Raw genomic sequence first — 20,463 nt, 5'->3', positions numbered from 1 at the left:
CTCCAGTTTGCGTGGAAGAGGAGAAACAAAGTTTGACGTCACAACAGAAGCTGTCAAGTTCATCAAGAAGCAAGTTACTGATGGAGAATAAACTATAAAACATCCACTAGCACAAGGAGACTGAGAGGTATGATTGGTCTGGATAGCTTTGTGTAGCTTTTGTTTAGGCTATAACCTAGTAGACGTCTCAGACATTCCACTGACCTAAGTTAAGTTCTCTTCTTTTTTGTCTTCCTTTTTTCTCTTTGTTGTTAGTTTTGTGGACATGAATTTAACAAGAAGAGAATCCTCAGCTGGCTACTGGAGACATTTTTCTGTTCATGTTCTCTCCTCTGCTGTGGAGAAAAGATTTTTGTTGGCCTGTTTGGCTATGCTGGTTCTATTTAGAATTACAGGTATCCTAATAATGTTCACTGGTACAAAAGCAGTAGCCTATATTTTGAAATTAGGAAAGTCAGATGGCATGGAACGATTGCTATGCCAATCTTTTATTTCAGTTTTGTTATCTTATCATATGAATGGCAAATAGTGCTAATGTTAATGTTCCTGGAATATTAATAGTTCTTATGGAGTTCTTATTTTGGTCCATAGGAGGATGAACTTTGCTGAGAGAGTATAAGGATAGTAATGGTAGAGTTATTTATATAGAAGCCAATATAAATTGGGGGGGGGGGGGGGTTGGGGGTAAATAACACTGTGTAATATCTATGCTCCTAACATGGAGGACCCATCTTTCTTTCATGGAGTTAATAAATTGGGAAATGCCCAAGGACAAATGCTTTTGGCAGGAGACTTCAATTAGGTCTTAAATGGGATATTAGATAAAAGTAAATAATCAGGTACCTCAACGCCGAAGGATAGAGCTGCCATTCACATGCTGATGGCGGACAATGACCTGATTCAATCCTAGAAACCAGAAATGCACATTTTACTACCACTGCCATAATTCCTACCCAAGACTTGACCTTGATTTTAATCTCCCAGAGTCTAACCAATAATATCACTGATAGCACTATCAACGCTATTTCCCTGTCGGACCATGCACCTGTTTAGCTTTGTGTGAATATACATTCAGACAGGCTTAGAAGAGGTAGATGGAGAATGAAGATTTAGTCTAGATTTAGTCCTGACCCTGGGTGTTAGCATTAAGCTTAGTGACATCAGACCATTATCTAATCTCCTATGAGCTACATCTTAGGCAAAATGTTAATTTGGCCCCTTGCCACTTTTTAAAGCATGCAATAACCCAATGACCACTGTACAGTTTACTGAAAACCTCCCAGACCTACCGACCTTAGCTTACACTCCGTTAGATTAAACATAGCTAGATAGATTAACAAACAGTCTTTAAAATACCCTTCAATTAACCGTAGACAAGGTGGCTCCACCCGCACAGTGGTACAGTGATCAAACTCGTACCTTAAAACAAACAGCGCAGAAACTAGAGCAAAAATGGCGGACGACCCAAGTGTCCCAAGATTCCAGCTTCTTTAACCAGTAATGTTTTTATGGACTATTTTAATAATAAAATAGAAAGCATTAAACAACAAATCCAACACTCCTTATTACATCAAACATTTGACCTTAAATCAAAATTGCCTGGTACAGCTGCTTTAGAACATAACTTGGTTGTAGAATAAAGGCTGGAAGCCTTCTACCCACTTCCACAGCCAGAACTAAAAAAAGATTTCCTCAGCAAATTGCACAACCTGTACACTTGACCCAATTCCCTCTAAAATACTATACGAAATACTCCCAATTTTAATCAGACCTCTTTTAACAACAGTAAATTCATCCCTTAGCTTAGGGCATGTACCCAAAACCCTTAAATTAGCAGTCATGAAACCTTTAATTAAGAAACCAAATCTCCTAGTCCATCCATGAATAAGAAATTCCTATCTGGATTCAGACCCCATCATAGCACAGAGACAGCCCTAGTGAAGATTACAAAGATCTCTCTCTTCCCTTTGATCAAGGCTATGTATCTTTATTAGCCCTACTAGACCGCAGTGCAGCCTTTGATACAATAGGTCACACTATTCTACTAGAAAGATTAGAGAAAATGGTTGGAATCACAGGGACAGCCCTACCGTGGTTCAAATCATATCTAACTGAACACCATCAGTTTATAAAGATAAAAGATTTATCATCAAATTACACAAGTAAGATATGGAGTTCCACAATACTCTATTTTAGGACTGCTATTATTTACATTATACATGTTACCACTGGGCAGTTATAATTTCCATTGCCATTGCAGATAACACACAGCTCTATATATCAGCCCAACATGTTGATACATTTAGATTAAAGAAAATGGAGGACTGTGTAAAGGATATAAAACTCTGGATGTCACATAACTTCTTTCTTCTTAACAGTAACAAAACAAAACTTCTCCTTTTAGGTCCAAAAGACACTAGAAATAAACTATTTTTATTTAGACTTAATGTTAGATCAGCTGATTTTTTCATTATCCCTGGTCCAGCAACTAAAAATCATTTGACCGAATAAAGATTTGAATAAAGTAAACCATCACTTACCTGACTGGTGTGACTGGGTAAGGTCTTGGTGTAGCACCTTCTCAATGTTTCCGGAGAGCACAACAGATTCCAGGCAGCAGAGGTGAAGCCTTTCTCTGTGATAGAGGACCGGACATCATACCCAATTTCATCACTTTAACTGGTGGTACTATTTCCACATATTTCTCAGACTAGGAGAAGCTGCATTTTCAAACACTAGTAAATGAAACTTCACAGAAATTAATCGGGCTTTCTTTCTAATGAGCTAAAAAAACAGTCACTTAAAATCCAAGCACATTTGAGTTTGAGAACCTTGAGTTTGGAAAGCTCAGTCAACTTAGTTTGATATTGGATCATTAGATATTCACTTTGCCCCTCCTCTCACTCACAAACAAATCCCTTAAAACCTCAAACATGACTAAAAAAAAAAACGATGGAGAACAGAGAAACTACACTCATTATATTTCCTCAACATTTCCAGTCTTTCCATTTGAACAAGGATATTTAATCAGAATAGCCAGAATTCCTGCAACAGGTGCTGTTGATGCTAAAAGACAAAATGTGCGGAAATCAAAAACTCTCAGAGATAAAGAGCTGCTGGTGTTACTTAAAGACAAACAAACCTACTGAAGAACAGAGAAGAAATTAAAATCAATGACAAACCTTAACTTCTTCAACAAACAGATTTTTTTTGCACTTTAGAGGTTCTAAACATGCATGTAGCGCATTTTCATAATGAATAAATCACTACTGTGACACTGCCTATTTTAACCATTTTTAATGTAATATAGTTCCAGTTAAACATCCATAAAGCATATAAATCCAAAATCAGCTGTAGTGTAGAGAGACATCTGAAATATACTACTACCCTTAGAATAGCCAGATCACAATTTACAAAACAAGTACTTAAGAGAGCCTGCAGATTTCTTGTGGACTGCTCACTAGTGCTTGAAGGTAGGTAAAATTTTGTCTGTACTCACCCTCTTATTAACGGTACTTACTTGAAGTCCATAGAACCAACCCAAAACATAGGAGTTGGAAAGCTCTCACAAAGTGGTTTGTATTTCAGACATCCTTCTTTCTGATAACAGTTTATAATCCTGGGTGTTTCCTTGTGAAAGGAAAGTCTGAACCATGGAAATCCCTGGTTTGAGTTACTGAGAGTCAATTCAGGAGTGATACATTTGTCTTCTGTGTGTAAAGTCTATTCCAGTGTCCATAAGAAGAGCAAGTTAGTTGTAAGGACTGCAAATAGAGAAACAAACAAACAGAAAACAAGACAAAAGTGAAGCTTTCTGCAAAAGCACAACAGAACAAAACCTCATGAAGCCACATCTAAACCACCTTGCTGCTTCATAGTTCCCTCCCTTTTGGCTTGTAACCTGGCCTACTTCCAATATACTGCCACATAGTGGATGGAGTAGGAATTACCATGAAAAAAAGGTCACAACACTGGAGTCAAACGAGTGTCAGCTATGGCTTCAAGTAGGCCTAAGTTTTAGGATTTTTTTTTATGCCAATATAGAAAATAGACAATAGGCAAGTGGTTTAAAGATCCAACCACAACAGGCCCAATGAGACCTAAAGAACCAGCACAACAGGCCCAATGATAATGATAATTACAAATCAATACACATAACCAATCATCAAAATTATTGCATTTTCAACTAAAAAAAAAACATTCTGTTAATAGACATCTCATATGAAGACTTTTGTATCCTTTGAAAAGAACAAAATCTGGCATGTGTGACTGTCTCCAATAAATACTTATAAATAAATGAACACATTGTAAGGTGAATGCTGTGCCAAGCTCTCACAAAGTGGTTTGTATTCCAGACATCCTTCTTTCTGATAACAGTTTATAATCCTGGGTGTTTCCTTGTGAAAGGAAAGTCTAAACCATGGAAATCCCTGGTTTGAGTTGCTGAGAGTCAATTCAGGAGTGATACATTTGTCTTCTGTGTGTAAAGTTTATCCCAATGTCCATAAGAAGAGCAAGTTAGTTGTAAGGACTGCAAATAGAGAACCAAACAAACAGAAAACAAGACAAAAGTGAAGCTTTCTGCAAAAACAGAACAGCACAAAACCTCATGAATAAAACATACACAAAGCTTGACTGAATATAGAAAGAATTAAATGACAGCAAACTTACAGTGAGTGTTAGAACCTGTAGTTCCACCAGTAAGGATCTTCATTACAGTGAGGCCTGAAGTGAGCCACATCTAAACCACCTTGCTGCTTCATAGTTCCCTCCCTTTTGGCTTGTAACCTGGCCTACTTCCAATATACTGCCACATAGTGGATGGAGTAGGAATTACCATGAAAAAAAACAGTCACAACACTGGAGTCACACGAGTGTCAGCTATGGCTTCAAGTAGGCCTAAGTTTTAGAATTTTTTTTATGCCAATATAGAAAAAAGACAATAGGCAAGTGGCTTAAAGTTCCAACCACAACAGGCCCAATGAGACCTAAAGAACCAGCACAACAGGCCCAATGATAATGATAATGACAAATCAATACACATAACCAATCATCAAAATTATTGCATTTTCAACTAAAAAAACATTCTGTTAATAGTCATATCTCATATGAAGACTTTTGTATCCTTTGAAAAGAACTAAATCTGGCATGTGTGACTGTCTCCTATAAATACTTATAAATAAATGAACACATTGTAAGGTGAATGCTGTGCCAAGGTCCTGCACAATTGTTTCTTATTTTAGTGACAAATAAATAGCAATTTAATACATTTATAACTATTTTACAAAGTTAGTGAGATAATGTTTACATCAATCCTGATGCTTTAAATCTCTCCCACATGGTGAGGTATACGGTTTATTTATTTAATAATGGTATCGGATCGGTACTGCGTATCCATCAATAAGTTTATGTATTGGTATCGATTATGTATGGTGTATCTGTAATTGTAACATATAGGAAACAGCATATGACAGCATTATTGTAAGGCATTTCTGGCAACTTCACTGGTTAATAGAATATGCCTACATTGATAAATCCCCTTAAGTTGCACCCTGATTGGTGAATGTTTAGCATGTCAAATGTATGCTTGAATGTGATTGGCTAATACCAACCACAATAATTGACATATCAAGTCCTCTGGTCAGACTATTATAGAACAGGCTAAAGATGCAGCATGTAAAATTGCAGGTTGACTGGATGAATGGTTTCTAAGAGTTATGTACTATTGGCCTCGCTTTCTTGTGACAAATGTCCACCTAACTTGACATACCCCCTCAAAATAAAGTGCTGAACAGATTTTGTTAAAATGGGCTTGTTCAAAGTCAAAGTGTTCAAAAGGTACAAGTTGACATTATTCATTATAATTATTATTAATTATAAATATTGCAGGTATTTTGCTACTAGATATGTGAGGATTGGTAAAAAAAAAAATCTTGAAGTAGGAAGGATCAAGAAATTACCAAAAAAAAAGAAGAATTTTGTGTGTAGGACACAGATGCTACAGACCAGATGCTTTTGAATAAAAACGCTTAATGCTTTCCTGTAACGCCACCATCAAACCAGTGAATGTAATTTTTCTTGAAGCTGCTGTAACTTCTTTGATGTTTCTGGGATTTACGGCTCTTTATGGCAGGAGTAAACAGACCCAAAGTGTCATTCACAGTGCTGAGGCAAGACTTTCGTAATATGGTATGTGGCAGTGGATGGCATTTTCAGATGATGCAGTGGCCACTTCCTAGTGCCAGATGTTGATTAGGAACTGAACCCCCTTACAAAATGTGCCTTAGCTCTTTACGTATTGGATAGGCTTGACTCTGGGCTTAAGTTTTCTCGCTAATCGGAGGAATCCTGCTTTGTGAAATGCCCCCCATTAGATGAACAGAATTACTGGATACATTTGATTCATTTTGTTGCTCTTGATGTGCAGGTATCCCACCAATGCAGAGTATGTCCAAGTTACCAAAGCTTTAATGGCGAAGAGCTCTTTTCTGAGGGATGATGAGGAGTTATGAACAGTTATGGAAGTTTGTTTAAGAACGATTTTATTATGGTTGATCACAGAAGAGTAGTTGGTGTAATATTGGTATTGGAGAGATTTGAGTAATTCTCTTTTTATGGTTGGGACTGATATTTTGTGTCTTTGATGAGGAAATCATGCGTTGTTGGAGAGGATACTATGTCTGAGGCCCACAATAAGGTGTTGCCTGAAAAACCTGATTTGATGATCGTGAAGGACCTTATGAAAGCCTTTGCATTGGCAGCATGGAGAACTAGCTGAGGGAATGACTATTGAAAAGCTCTTGGAAGATTCTTGGGGGTAAGTGGAATAATGTAATGGGGAAAAACAGCAGAGCCATCAAATGTGATGTGATGAACCAACTTCATATGAATAGTTGTGTCTTTTATAGTCTATTATAAGATATTTCTGACTGTTCTAGGTTCTTTACTCTCCACTACTGCCTTCATCACTACACTTTTTTGCAACATCATAATGAAGCTTATGTGTATTTTGAGGTTAATGCCATCCATCCTGTGATGGTGTACATTGTCACCGCTTCATCTGAAACAGTGCTTGGAGTTTTCCTCTGAAGGACTCCTAGGTGATCTTCAGGAGATGCTCAGCAAAAGTGTAAAGCACACCACTTTCATTTCCACCAGCAGACCTACAGAAGACTCTTAAATTCAGTGCTGCTCTCAGAGGTGTACAGGGTCAAGGGGAGGTGCATCAGTGTGTATCTAATATTACACTAAATTATTAAGTATTCCCTTGATGCTATTGGTGTGTGGCAGATGAAGGTGGTGAGAAATTCCCAGCACCTATTTCTCATTTCTATCCAATAGAAATGAGAAATTTATTTCAGTGGACTTTGTTTACCTTACAATTCATAAAGTAATGTGAAGGAAAGGACACTCTCCCTCTCTATGGAGTTCACTTTTTCTGTACTCAAGAGTCTAATACAATGTCTTTAATATTCAGCCTCTAATTCACTCACTATTAAGGGCACAGAAGCCATTCACTTGAATAGAAAAGTGCACACCTATAAAGAGAGAAGGAATCCGTTTGGAAGAAACAGACATCTTCACCTCTGGTGTGTAAAGGAGTGATACAGGAGGTCATTCCTGCTGGTACTATTATATTTTTTAGTTCATCTGCTTTTGCCAGGCCTGCTGGCAACTGAACTGTCAGTCAGTGTCCCCACTCATCCATTCATGAGTCTTTCTGCTCATTCATCTCAGCCGCTGTACCTGTTGACATTTGTACATTAATGTATGTGGCTGCTATGATGATTTAAGTATAAATCAGTTTGCGAGTGCGGACCAAGCTAGCTAAGGCAAGGAGGCAACTCGAGAAATTTGGGCTGGAGTTCTGAGGGACTTCAAGCAGATGGAATTCGAAACCAGACCCCCCTTGCCAGGTAGAGGTTGAGTAAAATTGGATCAGGAGGAGCAGGGGTGGTGGTGGGATGCAAGTTTCGGCACGAGAACGAGAAGGGAGAGGAGCGGTTTTATAGCGCGTAGTAATTGAGGGGAAGAGTTTGGGCGTGGTGCTTCTCCCGAACTTTCAGTTATTACATAACTCCATTTTGAGGATAAGGTGTGATTTCACTTCTCTGCAATTCTCGCCATAACAGTACATTTTATGTAAATGTGCCACATTCTAATCGGGGGGAGGAGTGCAGGCAATGGAAAACAGTTGGGGTCTACCTGGGGGGGGGGGGGGGGTGTACTGGTCCTAAGCTTGAAAGGCATGAAGGCATATGCCTTCTTCTGCAGACATGGAAGGCCTGGCTGCTCACAACCATGAGACGATGGGGAGAATACAGAGATAGAAAATGTCATGACATGAATGTAATAATGGAAATAATGCCATGAAATAAATACCACTGAAATCCTTCACTCGGTAGGAGTCATATCAGTGTCTGTAAAAAACATACAAAGCATGACATCCTGCCATTCTATTACACAGAAATGAGGACAAATTTAGTTCAAATGAGAGCTGTCTTATGTTCAAACTGGGGCCAGGTTCTGTGCAGTAACTGCATCCATACGTTTGCATCCATGAATTGACAGTCCTTCGTAGTGCTCATGTCAGTCATTTTTACACAAATAACACGTATGTGACAGAAGAGACTCAAAATAATCTTATTCGTTTAAATTAAAACCTATGTCTAGCTTAGACCTCAGCCTAGACAAGCCACTGACCATTGTAATAAATCGAATAAAATAGGACTATAATAAAAGTAAAACAGAAGAGGCAGCGAGCTAGATGATGGGGGCTGTTAATGTTTTAATAGAACTAATTACACTCATTTATCCAGACATTACATGCTGCAAAATGCATTTTACATGAGACACCCACACATTGCTGGACCCCCTGACAGATATCTCCATTATGCGCACATGCACTCAGTCTCTAATGTTGTTGAACTGTGCAGGTTTAGTGTGAAGTGGTGTAAGGTGATTGAGTTTGGAAAAAAGTCGAGTCTACTGGCCTCCAAGTGGATTGTCCTCACAACTGCACAACTATACGCTTTGACTTTGGCTATGTTTTATACTTTAGTTGGAGAAGCGGGCAGGGAAGAGGAGGAGTACTCAGTACAGCTGGTTATTCTAGTGGTCTACAGCTTTGTCTGACGTTACCACACCAAGGACTGGTACAGAGATATTCAGTTTCCCTGAATGGCTTTGTAGCATATTTCTGTTATAGAGGACCCTAACCCTCATATATAGGTATTGCAGTTACAGTTATTGCCACAGTCATAGCCACAGTTACTGTCACAGTTAATGTTACTGTGTGATGGTAACAGTAATCCACGGATGAGGTTGTTTACAGTTGCAGTATTACTGCATAGTACTAAGTACTTAATGCAGAACTGCTGTAACACACAGTATTGTGCAAAAGATGACTAGAGCAGAACAGGCAGTGATGGAAATGCAGTGCAGGTGATATACAGATGTACAATGATGCTGAGTAACAGATTAATTTGATGGATTGGAGTGTAGATTTGTATAATCCGATGGCTGTAGGAAGAAATTACCTGTCAAAGTGTTTTTCCTGCAGCGAGGTCTGCTGCCCATTGTGTGCTCTCTGTCCCTGTAGTGTTTTGTGGACTGGGTGAGAGTTCTTCATGATCACGGACACCTTTGCCAACATCCCATTACCCTCTCCAGCACCATCTCCACTGTGTCCAGTTTAGCCCCCAGGACTGAGTCGGTCAGTCTTATGATCTTGTTCAGTCTGTTTGGGTCTTTTGTTGTAGTATTGCTGCCCAGCACACAATGGCACAGAAAAATTATATTTGGCACCACAGATTTGTAGAAAGTTCATAGCAGCTAGGTTGTCACACCAAAGAACCTCAGCCTTCAAAAAGTAGCGCTGGTTTTGGCCTTTCTTGTACAGCTTGTCCATGTTCACTTCCCATTCCAACTTGTCCCACAATTGAACACCCAAAAATCGTCCAAGACTAAGCTTAATCCCTGTGCAGGAAATTGGCCCCTGTAGTTTCATGGTTCTTTCATAAGAGTCTGGAATTTCATCTTTATACTGGATTTATAATCCCTGTATGCTTTTTATCATCACCTACATTTGTTTAAAACTAATTATAACTGAAAACGATTCTGATCTGCTATTTTGGGGGTATTTTCATTTCACTTCGCACTCTGTGTGGCCAGGCCATGTGATAGCATACCAGCCTGGTCCCTCAAAGCCCTGCAGGTTCTTGTAAGATGGTTCCACTGTTGTCTCATTTCTTTCACAAGTAGAGCCTCTTCCTCGATAAGTCTCTCCAGCTGCATCACCTTGTCAAAAACGTTCTTCTTCATGTCTAAGTGTTTCAGAGGATATAGGTAGGGCTAGCTTGTATTGGGTTTCACAGTAAACAGGATGGTGCATCGGTAGAGACACAGGAATAAAGACGAGGGAACATAATTTCTTCTTATTAAACTGTATTGTAATCCAATAGTACTTCACAGTACAACTTGACATTAAGCATTGCTCACAGTCTGAAATAACAAAAAAAAAAAAAACATCAAATCATATTCGAACAAATATTCTAAACTGCTGAATCAGATAAGAAATGATCACTTAATAAATAATAAGTATTAACATTCAGTTCTAGTAGGAATAGTATTTAAGGGACATTATGTTCTAGAGAATATGCACATGGTTACATATAGAGCTTCCCTATATTTTTGGCGAACATGAGAACTGCACTACTATGTCCTCAGGCGGAAGCCATTTTTCGCACAGAACAAGAACTTTACTGCAGCTCGAACGACTTTCTTTCTCTCTTTATTCTTTAACATGGAGTTAATTCTCACAAGGAACAAACTTGAACAGCCAACTAGCTGGCACTTACTTGTCGTCATCAACTCAATGCATGGATATCACCAGCTGAACTGAATGTAATGTAATGCAGGGGAGTGTAATTGAACTGAAAGGCGATGCACACAGCATCAGAGCTCCTGCTTCTCTCTCTCACTCCACACGTCATTTCCAGTTGTCCTGCAGTGTGAGTTTTAATAATTTGACATCTGATGTTAGTGCTGCAACTGTCTGTCCTGGCTACACAGGCAATGCGTGACTGGTTTTACATTGTGGAGGAAGAAAAGCAGAAGCACTGTGACAGTTAATCAGAGGAGTCGGGCGTTCAGTCACTTCCTCCTGACTCTGTGGAACATGGTCACTCTGTGAGGTTGAAAGCACAGTTTAGTACAAATGGGCAAAAAAAGGGGGTAAAAATGTCAGGTCTAATGATCTTCATGGTCAGAATCTGCACATTTCTATGGTCTGAAACAAATGAAAAGTCTGAGTTTAATGAGTTCAAATGAAGAGTCACGAAAATGGTTCATGTCAAAATTAACATACCAGAATCCCAAGTCATAACGTCAGCGAATACAAAAGTAATCGTAGCATACATCAGAAACAGCAGTGCTGCTAGAGTTTTTTAAACGTTGTGTCCACTCACTGTACACTCGTTTAGACACTCCTACCAAGGTGGTAGGTGTGTACAATTACAAGCCAACGTCTCCAAAGCAGAATGACAAGCTTGGTTTGTCTACAGAGTGAACAGTGAAAACTCCAACAGCCCTTCTATGTCTGATTCAGTAACACCAGTGCAATAAACTGGTACTATCTGGGTGGTGGATTATTCTCAGCACTGCAGTAACACTGACAGGGAGGTGGCGTGTTAGTGTGTGTTGCACCAGTGCGAGTGAGTTAGACACACAGCAGTGCTGCTGGAGTTTTTAAACAGATCAGTGTCACTGAGAATAGTCCACCAATCACAAATATCCAGCCAACAGCGTCCTGTGACCAACTGGAAATGATAGTCTTGTGGAGGTCCTGAATACTAAAGAAAAAGGTGTGCTGGCAAAGTACACAGGGAAAAAGATGGATTACAGTATGTAACTGTACAACAACCAAGACCTATATGGTCAGTGGAACTGATCAAATGGAAAACGTGCAGAAACAATGAGGTGGTTTTATTGAACATGCTCACTAGAGTATAAACACAGTATAAAGATTATGTAAGGGTTTAAGTGTACGATGTGGAAGGGGCACTTTGCTCCATGTAAAAATGTATTTGAACTGGAAATTACCTAAATTACCTACAACTTAATGTTATTGTCACAGATTTCACATTTAAAAATGAATTCCACAAGTTCATGATGTCTGGGAGGCAACCTGAACATGGCTACTTACCAGTTACTCGATATAGATCCCCCCTTTTCTGTTGCATGCCCAAAAATAGGCCTTTAATCACATGTTGCAACCCCACTGAATCATCTGATCTGGGGTCATGTGGAGCTGTAAAGAATATTTGTCAGGTTAAGGTGGTTGACATTAAAAGTAAATCTAACATATTGAGATAAAGACAAAACAGTAAATGACTAAACAACATGGGATGTAAAATTAAAGGACGACACCCATAAATGTTTTGCCAAGAAAATCTGAGAATCTATCTATAGTTTGCCTTATTTTTAGTTTTATGGTGACTTATAAGTATTCCAACATTTTGACAGAGAAAGTCACATCACTTATGCAATGAGAAAGCAATTATACAAATAATTTTGAAGTTTGTTTGCCATGGTCACATCAGTTAAAAGGGCAGGTGTTAAAATATACTTGTAAAAAACAGTAAGATGATCCCCCCCCCCCCCTCCTGACATGCAATGTGATCATATCCACTCGAGCTGTAATGATGAAGGAACTGATAAAGGTGCAGGTTAAAAAAAGCACAATACATGAGCACTGTAAGTAAAGGTACACTTCCCAGCCTTACTCATGTATTTTGTAGTTAGAGCCACTCGTGGCAAAAAGCTGTTAAATATGGTAGTGTCTACCCCTGTTTGGTTTCTGTCACCCTGCTGCACCTACAGCATTTATATCAGATGTCAAGAATACAAATTTGAAGTTTAAAAACACCACCAATATGGTAAAATACTTAACTGTGTGTTCGACAATACACAATTACCTCACATTTTGTAGAACGCCCCTTTGCATGCAGAAAAGTCTAAGTCATCTAAGTCAAGTTTTGTATTTCTGGGAATGTCTGAGCCGGCTTCTGCAGATAGGGCCAATATCCACACATTAGATCAGTGCAGAAGAACTTTCCATTTGTTTTTGTGGCCAGTTCTTCTTGCAAAAATGGAGGATTGGCAAATATCTCCCCCAATACATGTTCAGACCTTTAAGCAAACTGCCACCTCCAGGACCTCTTCATCACATATGATGTTTGTCTTTTTAGAGGTCTCTCTGGCTGCAGCCCATGTTGATGTCCCACAGATTCATTTTCCATATACCTGTAACACAATGTCACTATCAAATATATACAAAAAGTAAATCCTGCTTCACTATGTACAGTCTAAAGTGTTTTGACAAATATCTTACTGGCTTGGCCTTCTTACGAATGCACTCAACAAATGTTGCTACATCTTTATCACTGGCCAAAAAAATGCCATCAAAAAATGTCTGTTCCTCTAAAGAAAACATTAAAGATAATAAAGATACTCCCTAGAGATTCTGACAGTTTACAGTTATTAATAATAACATAACTCTTTGTTTTGCTGAAACAATGTAGTTTTCGGTTTCCATCGACAGACACAGCAACTGTATCTAGGGTGCAAACTGGGCAAGAGAAGTGGTCAATGCTACAGAATTTTTCTTTTTCATGATGACAATATGTTCATTCAAGGAAAGCTTTTTGGAAGATACACAAATCGCCACAAATGTTCTCATTCTGGAATTAGGAAAATACTGAATAACAGTGGCATGCTAATTACAGACCTGCACAAATAAGGACAAGTGGCTTTTCAACAGCCTCACCCTTCCAAATTGTTGTGAACAACATTTTAGGTGTGAAAAATACATACCAATAACTTGGTGTGCATTTACATCCGCAAAGCATTGTTCACTAGCTGAAGCTTCAGATGTTCTTGCATTTTCTGGAATTATTATTTTTCTAATACATTTTCATACATACACAGAACATGCAAATCAACATGACATATGTTTCCTCATAGAGGATGGGAAGCGGAACCATTTTTTGTTATTGTTCAGCAACTCGTGAAAATGTATTTAACAAAATGACCTGTTAAGGAGGGACAAGGCACTGGTGACCCCTGTGTCCATCAGGGGGGTCAATGTGGACACTGTGGAGAACTACAAATATCTAAGAGTTTACATTGACAATTAACTACACTGGGCTAAGAACACTGACGCCCTCTACAGGAAGGACCAAAGTCGTCTCTATTTTCTAAGGTCCTTCAATAACTGCCAGACTATGCTCAGGATCTTCTATGAGTCTGTGGCAGCAAGTGCAAGTGCATTCTGGGACAGGCTGAGAGTGGCAGACACCAACAGACTGAACAAACTGATCCAAAAGGCCAGTGATGATGTGGGTGTGGAGGTGGACTCACTGAGGCAGTGTCAGAGGGGAGGATGCTGTATAAGCTGCATGCCATTACGGATAATGGCTCCAACCCACAAGAACACATTCAGTGCAAGACTCGTCACCAAAATGCACCACAGAGCACCACAGGTCATAAAAACTAACCAGAAAACCAGCTAACATAAACTCTACCATTAACTCACCTGTCCCCGTGTCTACCTGGTCCCTGCAAGAGGCAGAGAAAGATAATGAGAATCAATGATGAATAGATGTTCAAAGCTGTAAAAAAGAGAAAGATCATAATTACACACAATTAGATCCAGTATTAAATCAGTTAGTACAGCATACGAGATCTCTAGCCAGCACATCGTGACAACCACAGTGAAAACACCAGCTGCTTTATCTAGCAAGCGCTCCTCATTAGCCACCTAGCACTAGCTAGCTAATGTACGAGCTCAGCTGACACCTCACTCTACGCTAATGAATGAGCAGACAGTGTCTCCCGTTCCCTTATCTTCATATAAGCTTTTGGTAAAAGATATGTTAGAAGAACCTCTGATTTAACCACCAAACTATATGAGAATGGCCACAACTACGGCTCGCTGTGTACCTGATGCTACCTGATGCTATGTTAGACCTCACCCCACAGGCTGCATTAGCCTAGCCACCTAGCTAGCTGTTACCTACTAGCTAGATAAATCACCCTTAAACAGTAGAAAGGACCCAGTTCCCCTATATAAAGGATAAAGGATAAAGGTGCACGTATTCGTCACTGTACAGTGTGGACTGTACAGCGAAATGTGTCCTCCGCATTTAACCCATCTGGTAGTGAACACACACTCACACACACACACGTGTTAGGGGCAGTGAGTACACACACACACCCAGAGCGGTGGGCAGCCAACTCCAGCGCCCGGGGAGCAGAGAGGGTAAAGGGCCTTGCTCAAGGGCCCAACAGTGGCAGCTTGCCGAGCCCGGGAATCGAACCCACAACCCTGTTATCGATATCCCGGCGCTCTAACCGCTGAGCCACCACTGCCCCGTAGAGATACTGCAATACCAGGTCAATGCGTGGAGCGGAAGGAGCAAGCTCCTCTTCCGACTCCCGAGTTCAAACATCAATTTAATATATAGTCCTCATATAGAGGACGTATCTTAAACCTAAAAAGTGGTCAGAGGTACGTATATCCCATGAGACCAGGCTGATTATTTCACTAATCAATTAAAAACAATAAAGATACATATATACAGGCAGATTGATATATACAGTGCCCTCCATAATTATCTAATAAATTGAGTTTTTTTCTAAGTAATATAGGACCATGATGGGAAAAAAAGAGTAAAATCCAACATTTAACTCAAGTGAATTTATTCAGTAGGAAAAAAATCCCACATTAAGAAATAATTGTTTAACATCAAATCATGTGTGCCACAATTATTGGCAACCCTGATGTTAATACTTTGTACAACCCCCTTTTGCCAACAAAACAGCACCTAATCTTCTCTTATAATGTTTCACAAGATGGGAGAATACAGATAGAGGGATCTTTGACCATTCCTCTTTGCACAATCTCTCTGAATCATCCAGCGACCTGGGTCCTCTTCTCTGCACTCTCCTCTTCAGCTCACCCCACAGGTTTTCAATGGGGTTGAGGTCTGGGGACTGAGATGGCCATGGGAGGAGCTTGATTCTGTGTGTGGTGAACCATTTCTGTGTAGATTTGGCCATATGTTTTGGGTCATTATCTTGCTGAAAGACCCAGTGACGACCCATCTTCAGCTTTTGGGCAGAAGCCACCAGATTTTGTTTTAAAATGTCCTGGTATTTCAAAGCATTCATGATGCCATGCACCCTAACAAGGTTCCCAGGGCCTTTGGAAGAGAAACAGGCCCACAGCATCACTGATCCTCCCCCATATTTCACAGTGGGCATGAGGTGCTTTTCTGCATACTCAGCTCTTGTGTTACGCCAGACCCACTTAGAGCATTTGTTGCCAAAAAGCTCTATCTTAGTTTCATCTGACCAAAGCACACAGTCTCAGTTGAAGTTCCAGTACTGCTTAGCAAACTCCAAACGTTTGCGTTTATGATTGTGAGTGAGAAAAGGTTTTTTCCGTGCATGCCTTCCAAACAGCTTGTTGGCATGCAGATAGCGCCTGATGGTTGTTTTGGAGACTTTGTGACCCCAAGAAGCTACCATTTGTTGCAATTCTGTAACAGTGAGCTTTGGAGACCTTTTTATTTCTCTCATCATCCTCCTCACTGTGCGTGGTGGCAAAATAAACTTGCGTCCTCGTCCAGGCTTGTTTACCACTGTTCCAGTTGTTTTAAACTTCTTAATAGTTAATAGACAGTAGATATGGACAGGTGGAGGTGAGTGGCTATTTTCTTGTAGCCATTGCCTGACTTGTGGAGGTCAACACACATCTGCCTTACTTGAATGGTATGTTCCTTTGTCTTTCCCATGTTGAAGAGAAATGGCCTCTGTGTCACATCATATTTATACCCCAGGGAAACTGGAAGTTGTGAATTACTAATTAAATGTTCCTACATACTCTGATCAACTTCGTAAACTACTGTAGAATTGACAGAAATACTTTAATTACATTTATTTCCTAAGAAATGTTAGGGGTGCCAATAATTGTGGAACAGGTGATTTTATAAAGAATAATTATTTCTTAGTCAGGGATTTTTTTTTCCCCTTAAAATTCACTTGAGTTAAAGGTTGGATTTTCTCTTTTTTTCTATAGTGGTCCTATATTATTTAGAAAAAAACTCAATTTATTAGAAGCTAAAGAACACATCTTAACCAGTGGTGCCAATAATTATGGAGGGCACTGTAGATAGCGAGCCACACACACAGTTGCAATGGAAAGACCCTTGTTGGCTGTATGCACCATCAGAAAGGGGGGAGCCATTGGTCCTGAAAGCCTGTAAGACAACAAAAAGTCAATACATGTATGGAAACTGAATGATCACCTACCTGTTACACACTTGCAGACACAAAGATAGCAAGCCCCACACACAGTTGCAATGGACAGCCCCTTGGTTCATGTGGTCCGAAAAACCTGTAAGACAAAAAAAGAAAGTCAAAACATGTATAGAAACTGAATGATCACCTACCTGTTACACACTTGCAGAGAGATAGTAGCGAGCTACACACAGTTGCAGATGCACAGACCCTTGGTTCATGAGGTCCGAAAAACCTATAAGATAAAAAAAGAAAGTCAATACATGTATAGAAACTGAATGATCACTTACCTGTTACACACCTGCAAACAAATAGTAGCGAGTCACACACAGTTGCGGATGCACAGACCCTTGGTTCTTGTGGTCCGAAAACCTGTAAGATAAAAAAAGAAAGTCAATACATGTATAGAAACTGAATGATCACCTACCTGTTACACACTTGCAGACAGATAGTAGCGAGTCACACACAGTTGCAGATGCACAGACCCTTGGTTCATGTGGTCCGAAAACCTGTAAGATAAAAAAAGAAAGTCAATACATGTATAGAAACTGAATGATCACCCCCCTGTTACACACTTGCAGACAGATTGATAGCGAGCCACACACACAGTGGCAATGGGAAGACCCTTGGTTCATGCGGGTCGAAAAACCTGTAAGACAATAAAAGAAAGTCAATACATGTATAGAAACTGAATGATCTCTTACCTTTTACACACTTGCAGACAGATATTAGCGAGTCACATACAGTTGCAGATGCACAGACCCTTGGTTCATGTGGTCCGAAAAACCTGTAAGTCAAAAAAAGAAAGTCAAAACATGTATAGAAACTGAATGATCACCTACCAGTTACACACTTGCAGACAGATTGATAGCGAGCCACACACACAGTGGCAATGGGAAGACCCTTGGTTCATGCGGTCCGAAAAACCTGTAAGACAAAAAAAGAAAGTCAATACATGTATAGAAACTGAATGATCACCTACCTGTTACACACTTGCAGACAGATTGATAGCGAGCCACACCCACAGTGGAAATAGAAAGACCCTTGTTGGCTGTATACACTATCAGGAAGGGGGGAGCCATTGGTCCTGAAAGCCTGTAAGACAACGAAAAGGCATTACATGTATAGAAACTGAATGATCACCTACCTTTTACACACTTGCAGACAGAGAGTAGCGAGTCACACACAGTTGCAGATGCACAGACCCTTGGTTCATGTGGTCCGAAAGACCTTTAAGACAAAAAAAGAAAGTCAATACATGTATAGAAACTGAATGATCACTTACCTGTTACACACCTGCAAACAGATAGTAGCGAGTCACACACAGTTGCAGATGCACAGACCCTTGGTTCATGTGGTCCGAAAGACCTTTAAGACAAAAAAAGAAAATCAAAACATGTATAGAAACTGAATGATCACCTACCTGTTACACACTTGCAGACAGATAGTAGCAAGTCACACACAGTTGCAGATGCACAGACCCTTGGTTCATGCGGTCCGAAAAACCTGTAAGACAAAAAAAAAAAAGTCAATACATGTATAGAAACTGAATGATCACCCCCCTGTTACACACTTGCAGACAGATAGTAGCGAGTCACACACAGTTGAAGATGCACAGACCCTTGGTTCATGTGGTCCGAAAGATCTTTAAGACAAAAAAAGAAAGTCAATACATGTATAGAAACTGAATGATCACCTACCTGTTACACACTTGCAGACAGATTGATAGCGAGCCACACACAAAGTGGCAATGGAAAGACTCTAGTTGGCTGTATGCACTATCAGGAAGGGGGGAGCCATTGGTCCTGAAAGCCTGTAAGACAACGAAAAGGCAATACATGTATAGAAACTGAATGATCACCTACCTGTTACACAATTGCAGACAGATAGTAGCGAGTCACACAGTTGCAGATGCACAAACCCTTGTTTCATGTGGTCCGAAAGACCTTTAAGACAAAAAAAAAGAAAGGTCAATACATGTATAGAAACTGAATGATCATCTACCTGTTACACACTTGCAGACAGATAGTAGCGAGTCACACAGTTGCAGATGCACAAACCCTTGGTTCATGTGGTCCGAAAGACCTTTAAGACAAAAAAAAAGAAAGGTCAATACATGTATAGAAACTGAATGATCATCTACCTGTTACACACTTGCAGACAGATAGTAGTGAGTCACACATAGTTGCAGATGCACAGACCCTTGTTTCATGTGGTCCGAAAGACCTTTAAGACAAAAAAAAAGAAAGGTCAATACATGTATAGAAACTGAATGATCACCTACCTGTTACACAATTGCAGACAGATAGTAGCGAGTCACACAGTTGCAGATGCACAAACCCTTGTTTCATGTGGTCCGAAAGACCTTTAAGACAAAAAAAAAGAAAGGTCAATACATGTATAGAAACTGAATGATCATCTACCTGTTACACACTTGCAGACAGATAGTAGCGAGTCACACAGTTGCAGATGCACAAACCCTTGGTTCATGTGGTCCGAAAGACCTTTAAGACAAAAAAAAAGAAAGTCAATACATGTATTGAAACTGAATAATCACTTACCTTTTACACACTTGCAGACAGATATTAGCGAGTCACATACAGTTGCAGATGCACAGACCCTTGGTTCATGTGGTCCGAAAAACCTGTAAGTCAAAAAAAGAAAGTCAAAACATGTATAGAAACTGAATGATCACCTACCAGTTACACACTTGCAGACAGATTGATAGCGAGCCACACACACAGTGGCAATGGGAAGACCCTTGGTTCATGCGGTCCGAAAAACCTGTAAGACAAAAAAAGAAAGTCAATACATGTATAGAAACTGAATGATCACCTACCTGTTACACACTTGCAGACAGATTGATAGCGAGCCACACCCACAGTGGAAATAGAAAGACCCTTGTTGGCTGTATGCACTATCAGGAAGGGGGGAGCCATTGGTCCTGAAAGCCTGTAAGACAACGAAAAGGCAATACATGTAGAGAAACTGAATGATCACCTACCTGTTACACACTTGCAGACATATAGTAGCGAGTCACACACAGTTGCAGATCCACAGACCCTTGGTTCTTGCGGTCTGAAAAACCTGTGACACATA

At 39.9% G+C, this 20,463-nt stretch overlaps 1 pseudogene; it reads right to left on the bottom strand.

Annotated features, from left to right (window-relative positions):
* Window positions 1-15,418: 15,418 nt before the first annotated feature.
* LOC140555030 (U2 spliceosomal RNA) lies at window positions 15,419-15,594 on the bottom strand (annotated as a pseudogene).
* Between the last annotated feature and the right edge of the window lie 4,869 nt (window positions 15,595-20,463).

This window comes from Salminus brasiliensis, chromosome 4, assembly GCF_030463535.1.
Source record: "Salminus brasiliensis chromosome 4, fSalBra1.hap2, whole genome shotgun sequence".
Classification (NCBI taxonomy): Eukaryota; Metazoa; Chordata; class Actinopteri; order Characiformes; family Bryconidae; genus Salminus; species Salminus brasiliensis.
This window is presented reverse-complemented; position numbering and strand designations above follow the sequence as displayed.